Consider the following 10661-nt stretch of genomic DNA (forward strand, 5'->3'; position numbering starts at 1 on the left):
TTTTTTCTTTCTTTTTTTTTTTATTTTATTTTATTAGCAGGAGGAAACAGTATACACAGTGGGGTGGTTTCACATTTAGAAGAAGCCAGTTGCCCTCCTTCTCCTTTTGTTTGGTTATTAGGCTCTTGGTGCTTGAAGGGAGAAGGCAAAAATCAAAAGATGTGGGGGTCCATTAACTGTTATTTGCCTAATGATTTAGTCCTCCCCACAGACATTATTTATCAGCCTATCAAAGCAAAGTGCACTGACCAGGATGAGCGCTTCAATCAGGACAAAAGTACTTATATATATATATATTGAGGGTTGTTTGTGTTTTCCCCCACATAGGGCACTATGTGATGAAAAGTGCCATTTAAGAGTATCTTTTTTCTTTTTTTCTTTTTTCTTTGCCACTTCTATGTAAAACTATGAATTTTTCTTCCAGTATTTGTCCTCTTGACACTGATCTTATTATGCCAACTCTGTTGACAGTTAATGATCTTGACATCAGATTTGTTTAACCTCTGAATCAACACTTTTTAATTAATTTATTTTTTTTATTTTTAATGAAGCTCTTTTTGTATTTAGAAATTTGGGGGGACAAACATTTTTTTTCCTCCTTTGCCCCACTGTTAAGTCTGAACTGACAAACCAGTGACCTGAGATGTAATATATTGGGACTGGTTCCCAGTAAGGACACATTTCTAATGTATTCTGAGCCATGTTGACAAAAGACACTTGATTAGGAAGTCACCATAGTGGGGAACATGTTAAAATCTGTGTGATTCCCATCTGTTCTTACAGACTTTTTTAAAATTTGAATAATTTCTCCAATGGATATGCATGTAGCTGGCTCATGTTTTAGACATTTTAGGCATTTGTGATGATTGTTTATTTCTCCCTTTATACACATCAACCCTACTTCTATTTTTTTAATGTATATAACACAGGATCGTGTATTCTGCTGTGTCATTTGTGTGGCTTGTCGGTAACCAGGCATTCGGTACAGTGGAGTCAAAGCTGCAACATTTTAGAGTTTAACTGATTGGAATTCCTTAAAACCTCTTTAACATAGTGTTTGCTCCAAGAACTAGGGGCTGTCATCGCACAAAAGCTTGGGTTTTATGCAAATGACTTTTTTGTGAGTCTTTATACTATTTAGTAATGTTGGTAATAAGGTATATTTTGAATAAGCCTTCAGTGGACGCTGCTGAAAGATTATAGATTTGTTTTTTTTCTTTTTTAAAAAACTGGCCCACGTGTTAAAAAAAATTGTCTAAATTAATATTGTCTTTGTATGCAGATAAATGCAAATATATGGCCTTTTAAGACTGTCATGTCTTACTAATAACATTATTATATAATAATATCCCACCTAGGTTTTACTAATGCTATAAGCAGGCGAATGTTGACATAGTCTTGAGTGGAGGCGAGTAGTTTATCTTTTCTAACTATGCATCATTTTTAACCAAGAGATTTAGCAGTGGGTATCTCACATGAATTGGAGTCATTTCTAGAGGTAGATAATCAGGGCTTTTTATGTTGTTTTTAGCATATTGCATTTAGTAGCGTTTCTTAGTGCTTATCAACGTCTTCATACCTTTCTAATAGGATGAAGTATTTATGTGGTCATTTGTAACATTGTAGATTTTATAGCCTATAAATTGGGTGTATCCTTTGTAACACACAGTCTTTCCTAGCCAAACAAGATTATGAACTTTTACATGATGAATATTAAAAAAAGATATATATATATATATATATATATATATATATATATATATATATAATTATATGAAAGCACAAAAGGACATCTCGATTCTAGGTGCTAGATGTTTTCACTGTAAAACACCTTAAATCCTCACTGGACTGGTCCACAAGGCTCCGTAGTTGCATGCTAAAAAACAAGTAAGCGTCATAATGTTTTGGATCTTTTCTCTCCCTTTGATGACCTCTCTATGGTTCCCTTTGTACTCATGACCTGTAAAAGCAACTAGAAATCCGACTGACTGTGTTTGTGGGGCATTCTGAAAATTCTGTACTTGATATTTACTGTTATGATGTCAATATTGTTCTTATCGGTGCTGGTCTCACAACATGTAAATTTGGATGCACTTTTGATAGCAATGGTGTGACTTTTATAGATAATCAACTGAAGCGAGAGGCTCGGCCGTTTTGCGTGACGCCGGCGTAATTGTGTGGAAATGGCCGTGTGTACTACCTCTTGTTACCTGTTTTAAGTGTTATGGTAACATCACACTGCTGGCCATTTCTGTATAATTACCCCTGCAATCTATCTAATTGGCGCTGTTTGAGTCTTGCATCTTGACAGAAGAGGTTTTAAATGTTTGCTGTGCTTGATGGTGAACGTGCTTTCTCAGTTTGTGGTTATGCGATTTATTTTTTAACTTTTTTAATTTTTTGCCCTCATAGTTTTGCTCAAACTGATGAGAGAATGTGTGTTTTGAGTGTTGAGCTGTACGACCAAATTCCTGAACTGTGTTTGTACCTACACACAGATTCTCCTGCTTTCTTTCCTTTTATTCTATGCACCAATAAGAAGCAGCATTTTTTTTTTATTTTTTATTTTTATATAGAATAATAACTCCTTTGCTTTTCAGTTGAGCAGCATGCCATCAAGTATGTCACCCATATTTGGTCTGCTAATTTTATTTCATTATTCAAAAGTAGAAGGTACAAAGTAAATGTACCCAGTTGGTGCTGTGTGTCAGACTAGGGAAGTAATCTAGAAAAGACTGCCCACGGATAGATTGATAGAGCCTGAAAACTATCACGTAGTACTTGTTGATATCTGTATGAAAATAACACAGCCGAAGATTTATGTCAAATTTCACCCCAGAGCATTTATTTCTATGTACAATCATGCATTTAAGTCCTTATTTAAGCTTTAGGTTTGTTTTGATCCAGTCATCTTGATCAGAGTAGGTGGATCAGAACAGATGAATTAATCAGGAGAAGCCCATCTTTGGCTCTGTACTTGGAAATGTGAATGTCTTTGTTCCTGTGTGATTGCAGGCCTTTGTAACGCGACCACAGCTATCTTCACTTACTCGAATGTTCAGTTCTTAGACTGTTCCTCAAAGCGACGCGTCGGAATATAGTGTAATAGTTGGAAGTCATTCTTTAGAAGATAACCGTCATGTATTGTTGACAGATTGAATCATTGTTTCCTGTAACAGCACAAACATCAGAAACTGACTGGCTTGTAACTTTAAGCTGTCTATGTTTTTTAAGAGATGACTTTGAACTTGTTTCCGCTTCTTTACGTTTTACATTACCTACACCAGCACCTTATAAAACCTGGTCAAAATGGCTTTTTTCTCCCTACACTTAACAAACAATATTCAACAATGTGTTTTGTTTTTCTTTGCACTAAACAAAGGACTTAGAGCTAGTCATGTATTGAGAGTGTTTATCAGGGGGCAGGCTGGCAGCCTGGATTTTTGGATTTTGGTGGCTTTTCAAAATAAAAGATGCACAGTCAACAAGTGTCGCCAATCATAGGCAGGAGATTTGCGGGGGGTTTGTAGCCGGAGCATCAATGCCACAGTGTTTGAGTATTAAGGTTTGACACGGCTGTCGCTGAAGACAGCCATGTGCACATTAAGTTGTTCTTAGTAAGGCCTCTTTTTCTCTTAAATCGCTACAAACTACACATATCACAACTCAAAAGAAGCTTTTCCTTTTTCACATAAATCATCTTTGTCACAATAGAACAGAATACTTTATTGTGACTGTTACAAGGACAATGAAATACAGTATGAGCTCAGTCAAGAATGTTCAACAGACCAATACTTGTAGCCTGGATGAATGTGGCAATGCTTTTCAAGTAAAGTGGAGCAGTGAGGCTTTCAGAACAGCTGTAGTGCTGCCCCTAAAAACATTCTCAAACAAGGTAATTAAATGCACACATTCACCTCACTTTGGCTGTTTTCCCATTATCTTTCGGAGTGGCCAAAACGCGGATAAAGCAGGTTTTAGAAATAGCTTTTTCGTAAACTAAATGGCATATCATAAGCTATTTTAATCAGCAAATTATTTTCTCATAATAGTGGGTCTTCTTTAGTTTTTAAGAGGTAATGATAACATTTCTCCAAATGGTAACCATCAGCCTTTGCGTTTTTGTTTGTTTGTTTTTATTAACAGTATTCTTTTTAATTTATTTTCATTTTTTTTAATGGTCATGGAGTACAAAATTAAAGCCGGCTTTCTAATGAAGCAGTCCCCATTACATGAATTAATTCCATACCATTACCCTCTGTATAGTAATGTCTCCTCTTTCTGCCGCTTATCTGTCTCTTGTGGAGAAAATCTTGCTGTTATAAAGAGATCTCTTGTAGAGTAGATCCTATTTTCCTAGCTCCATATATTAAAAATGAATGTAATTAGAACCTGCGTGGTTTGTAATGTTGTATAGGCTATCCATCCAGTACATTTATACTCATCTTTGCATCTTATGTACAGCCTTTTCTTTCTGTTTTCTTCTCTTTATTTATAGGCTTTATTAATTCCAGAAAGTATTGTTTTCTTCTTCTCAGTCATTTAAATATTGCCCATGTCACAGACCATATAATCTTTTTATTTTTATTCTTTCTGATATGAAATGAAAGTAGTAATTCTACAGTTGTGCTGTCTTTCTCTGGATGTTGGCTACTGTACTTTTAGGAGACATATGTTTCACACTGGTGCAAAGAGTAGCCCTCCTTTGAGTCCTGGCATCATACTTGTGTGAGGTGCTAAAACATAAGCGCTTTGTGTGTATATTAGGTGGTTTGCGTAGGTGTGTGATCTCATTTGCTGTTGGATTTTAAACTTATGCTTAAGCCCTCGGGTCTCGTATTCCTGTCCAGCCCCTACAGAGCTGTCTTGTAAAATCCTCCCTGAATTATTACATTAATTAGTGCAGTGCCACATAAATGCAGAGAAGCTTTTTATTTTAAGTGTTACTTCTGTTCCTTTTTTCATTTGTATTGCTACACGACTGGGTTTTTTGTGTTTAGTTTTTTAGTTTAGTTTTTTTTTTTTTTTTAGATCTATAACTGACCTTTTATGATATACATGGCATATACATAACATCCCGCTCCTGTTTGACATAGATTTTTTTTTTCTAAATAAGCATCACTTTTTGTCTCTGACAGTTATGCCAATGTCCACTCAATTATCTGTAACCATTTGATGCCAGTATGGTATCCATAAAGTTTGCCTGTATTCTTGTTTTAGCTACAAGTGTCAACAATTAGTATAAATTCCAGTGGTGTACCAATAAGGAAAGACCTTTTCAATTCCATTGGATGCAGCTGTTTCATTCACTTTACCTTGGATGTGTTTAAGACATCAGTCACACAGGCCTAGAGACCAGTTGGGGACTGCCTGGCAACCATTTTTCAATGTGGTTACTGGAAGTTTCTTTTTCTTTTTATTTGTTTTTTGTTTTGTTTTTTGTTTTGTTTTTTGCGGTCACTAGGTCAAGTTGGCTGCAAAGGGGTATATACAGCGCTAAGCCAAAATTCTCCTTGTTTGGTTGCTACCACATTTCCATGGTCGCTTCTAGTTTGCATGGGAGATGCCAACTTGTCTGCAAACACTTAGCAACCACCACCAAGCAGTAGTGAAAATGTGAAAAGTGCGACACAAACTGGAAATGGTGATGGTTTGCTGTCAAAGCAAAAGGATGTGACTTTTAAAACGTGTTGGTTTCAGCTAAAATTTCACATTTACTATGACAGTTTTTGTTTTGCATCGCACTTTTCACAGTTTCACTACTACTCGGTGGTTAATTGGCAAGTGTTTGCAGACAAGTTGGGATATTCCATGCAAAATATAGGCAACCAAACTATTCACTAGAAAGGTTTTGGTGACAGCCAGGAACTTCCAGCAACCACTTAACAACTAGTTGGGAATAAACATTTTTCCCTGGCCACTTGAGGTTTCCAGGGATCGCCAACCACTCTCTAGACCTGTGTGACTGAAGGCAAAGAAACGGGAGTGCAAGATTACAGTGTTGGCTGTACTACTTTGTTTCTAATTAAACATCTAGTGGAAAAATGGCCAGGAAAATGTCTTGATCATAAAAGGATCAATCCCAGTCATTTTGTTAGCACTTGAATTTTCCTCATCCACGGAATATTTTAATGTCAAGTAGATGGTTTGCTATGCTCGAACTGCACTTTTTTAAATCATTGCCTGCTGGATGCCATTTTATCCTAATATCTTGTCTATAAATTATAATTGAATATAGCTATTTCTGTGCATTCACAAGTGAACTTCTAAGCTCCTCTGGCAACCAGCAGGGTGCAGAAAAGCACACAGTAATCTGGCAGCTGTGGCATTGACAGGTGACACATCTGCATCCAGGTGGATATTCAGGGTTAGGCTGGATGACGTAGTAAATCAGATCTAGACTGAGGAGAGCCGTTACAGAACTTAACCAAGCCATTACCATTAAGCTGAACTATATGAATCCAATCATGCAAGACTTGTGGGTATTTTTTTATTTGTATTTTTCCAAGCATTTTTAGTCTTGTGAACGACTTGGCTTTTTATTTACCGACTTGGATAAAACTACCTCAGAGCAGTGTCGGGTGCTAGCTAATATTATCCCTAATTTATGAGTGACAACAAAATGAAGAAATTGTAGTGACCAAACCAATGAAAGCCAATATCACATCAAAGCACTGTCTGTTTTGGGGGGGTTTCACCCTTAATAAGTAATCCTGCATGGACTGGTTGGTTGCTTTAGTTGGTTACATTTTACCGGACCAAATTTTTTACTATCGGGAGTCTCATTGTTTTTAATGCGAGTCGATGAAGACAGCCAAGCACAATCTAGGACTCGTTCACGTGTAATACTAACAATAAAAGATGTCTGGATCTTTTAAAATGTGCCATCGTAATTGCTAATTCATGACATGTTGATAATCCAGCAAAACCTGTTGATTTTAAAAAGCTGTTTGTAGTGGCGACGAAGGTTTGTGGAAAAGATGTATGCACAGCAATAAATTTCCTGAGCGTGGGCTGCAGATTGTTGGTGTTTTTTCTTTTTCTTCTTTAACCAGTCTGTCCACTGTGGGCAGGCTTTTAGTTGGCAGGACAAAAGCCTGTGAGATCAGACAAACTTAGTCTCAATTTATGGAACCAGCTTCTTTTTCAGTTTTTGTTTTGCCAGCAAGTTTAGAAATATCAAGGCTTCTTAGTGAACAGAGCCACGCTGTTATCAAATGCCTCCATTTTTTTCAACCCAAACTGCAATAAAATCCAGGGTGGATTTCCCCATCTGGTACTCGCCACACTCAATGCCATTATTATTATTATTTTTAATTATTATTTTTTTTCCCGTAGGGAGAAAGATGTAGTTTTGCATGTGACATTAACAAAGGGAAAATCCACATCTGAATACACTTCACACAAAGAAACAGAATTGAAATTCGACGGAAGGCACACGCGAGGTCGTGTGTGGTTGTTGATTACAGGTCGTAGCGATTTAGCCCAAACTGAGGACATCCAGCGTGCGCTCGTGGTTCGATGTGTGCCTTTTGTCGGATCTCTCTCTCTCTCTCTCTCTCTCTTTGTCTCTGTCTCTCTCTCTCTCTCTCTCTCTCTCTCTGTGCATTGGGTTTCGTGAGTCCTTTCAAAATAAAGTTTTGACTAAAATCTGTCATGCCGCATAAAAAGTAAAAAAGAAAAAAAAAGTTTTAACTACCATGCAACCTCGTGTGTAGATGCTGCATAGAACGATCAGTATTTGTGTTTTGCACTTTCAAAGCGGTCTCAAGAAAAAGAAAAAAAAAAAGGAGGCCCATCTGAGATTGGGCTGAAAATAAGAATAAAACTGACGAGGTATTTTATGCTATCAATAGGAATTATAAGGAATAATATGACTCGGAGGAGCTTTTCTAAAAACGTTGATATATCTATATATTCATGAAGTACCTCATAAGCCTGATATATGCTGCATTGACCTTTTTTGTTTTGTTTTGTTCTTTTAGTGTGCTTCATATTGTCCAGTAACATAATTTTCCCCTCTAGGGAGGTTTGAATGTCACTTCAGGCTGTGCCCACGCTGATAGCTCTTCTTGTAACATGTTACACCATGTGGCCAAATAACGTGTCATTTATGCAAGTCATAATGTCAATCAGAATATTCCTCGTCTCATTTCTGCGTCCTTTTCTATTTTATTTTATTTTTATTTATTTATTTATTTTTTTGCATCTTCCCTGCATGTGCTTAGCCAAAAAGGAAAAAAAAAAGAGATTGGGTTCAGTTAACCAAGGGTTGATGTGCACCGAGCAGCTGTGGTAAAGCGCGACTGTTGACTCAGGCACTGACATGTAAGGGCTGTATCTGCTCACCCTGTCCTCCACCCCTCCATCCCATCCCGTGCACTTCCCTCCTCCACCCTGACACCCTTTGTCTTAAAATAGCCTTAGATCTACAAGTGAGGTTCCTATTTGGCCTTAAACAAATTATGCACTACAGTTTCACAGACTTGACAAAGAGCTCGATTCCAATTTAGACACGCTTTCTTTTAAGACTTCATGTTATCTACCTCCTGAGAATGTACAGTCTGTCCTGGAGTTGCAGCTGACTACAAAACTTTTTTGTTGTTGTTTTCTGACAGAAGACAATCATCTGCGGATTTACAAAATTGATACAAAATTAACTCAGAACTAATACCAGGACACTCCTTTTTTTTCTTTTCTTTCTTATAATTATAAGCCATGACAGAGAAGCAAAGTGACCAAAGTCTCTTGGCAGAGGCAGCCCTGCAAAGCCGCGTGAATTCAAACCTCCCTTTCCTCCTGTCATTTTGAGCTCACTTATATTTTGCATATATTTTAGTTTCTCTATCTCTTATACTCCCTTATTTAAACCACAACATGCCAAAACTGAATTTGCTGTCATTCCTGTTCTGGTGAGGGTCTTTTGCTCATTTCATATGTTTCAAATCCACTGCTAAGCTCCTTGTTCTTGTTATTGTAAGCTTTGATTTCTCTTTTACGTTTTCTGTTTTTTTTTTCTTCTTTTTGTAACAATTATGCTTACAGAACACAAGATATGCTGTAAACCCTGTTAGGACATAATGTGAATACGTATCACTTAATATAGTTCGCTCTTTGGCTTGACTGTAAATTGCATTAATTAATAAAAATGTTTGAAAAAGGTTTTCTGCTGCGTTGTCACTTGATGTTTTCATTCCTGTATTTTCATATCCTGTCCAGTTTTGCTGAACTGTTACCAGAGAGGAAGTAGAAGTTCACATCAGAGGGGAGAAGGCCTGATTCAGATACCTGTAGACTGAAACAAGATGACTGCACTATCAATACTGTCTGTGAAGATGATTATGTGCCAGTAGAACAAGCAACACAACATAAAATATCACATCAGCTGAGTCAGGATTGTTTTATTTACTTAATTTAATTAAAGTATCAAAGCACAATATGCATCAAAAGAAAGGACCACTCCAAATAATAAATAAAACCAATGAATCGAACATCTTTATTCATACTCTACGAATAAATCCCTTTCCAGGTGGTTCTTGCATGAGGTCAACTGTGTGAATCTAAACTGGCTGCCCTGTTTGGCCGTAAGCGACAACTAAGACGACAAACACCCGTTTTATTAATGCTTCAGGAGAACTTCTCAGACTTTTATCTTGCAGATCATCTCCAGTTTGTTTTGTTACTTAAATAAATGCGGTGATTTTAAGAGCCAGCTGCACACTATCCCCGTCTAAGATCAGTGATGTGTTACTGTAAACAGCTTTCTATGCTCAAGCTAAAACTGAAGTGAAAGGTTTAACGTAGGAATAAATCTTAACTGATGAAAAAAGTGGTATTTGGCATGTATAAAAGGTCAGTTTGTTATGATTACTAGTACTATTGCTATAATTATTTAAGGGTACTGTGATGATATTTAGGGATGCTTGAGCACCCCCAAAAGCATCTAAACTAGCCTAATGCTCAAGAGTTTCATCACTGGATGGAAAACGTGTTCAGAGACTTAGTAAAACACACGCACACGCACACGATACAAGCAAACAGAGAAGAGAATGGAGCAAAACACAAAGCGAGGCAGCAGCAGCGCCCCCTTCTGTGTGTGTGTATAAGTGAAAAAGCTTACAGCACCTGGTATTCCCAGGCGGTCTCCCATCCAAGTACTGACCAGGCCCGACCCTGCTTAGCTTCCGAGATCAGACGAGATCGGGCGTGTTCAGGGTGGTATGGCCGTAAGCGACAACCCACACGACAAATACCCGTTTTATTAATGCTTCAGAAGCCGTTCTCTGACTTTTGTCTTGCAGATCGTCTCCAAACAGTTTGTTTTGTTACTTAAATAAATGCGGTGATTTTAAGAGCCAGCTGCACACTATTCCGATCTAAGATCAGTGATGTGTTACTGTAAACAGTTTTCTATGCTGAAGTAAAAAGTTTACCGTAGGAATGAATGTTTCATCATTGGATGGAAAACATGTTCAGAATCTTAATTGATGAAAAAAGTGGTATTTGGCATGTATAAAAGGTCAGTTTGTGTGCTCTTCAGTCGCTTACGGCCATACCACCCTGAACACGCCCGATCTCGTCTGATCTCGGAAGCTAAGCAGGGTCGGGCCTGGTCAGTACTTGGATGGGAGACCGCCTGGGAATACCAGGTGCTGTAAGCT

At 37.5% G+C, this 10661-nt stretch overlaps 2 non-coding genes across 2 annotated transcripts; one reads left to right on the plus strand and one right to left on the minus strand.

The window, feature by feature from the left end:
• Window positions 1-10113: 10113 nt before the first annotated feature.
• On the minus strand, window positions 10114-10232 carry LOC146493455 (5S ribosomal RNA). Its single transcript, XR_014872167.1, has one exon. It is a non-coding gene; the product is annotated as a 5S ribosomal RNA (ribosomal RNA).
• A 310-nt stretch (window positions 10233-10542) lies between these two features.
• On the plus strand, window positions 10543-10661 carry LOC146493456 (5S ribosomal RNA). The gene has a single exon (XR_014872168.1). It is a non-coding gene; the product is annotated as a 5S ribosomal RNA (ribosomal RNA).

This window comes from Neolamprologus multifasciatus, chromosome 22 (genome assembly GCF_963576455.1).
Source record: "Neolamprologus multifasciatus chromosome 22, fNeoMul1.2, whole genome shotgun sequence".
Classification (NCBI taxonomy): Eukaryota; Metazoa; Chordata; class Actinopteri; order Cichliformes; family Cichlidae; genus Neolamprologus; species Neolamprologus multifasciatus.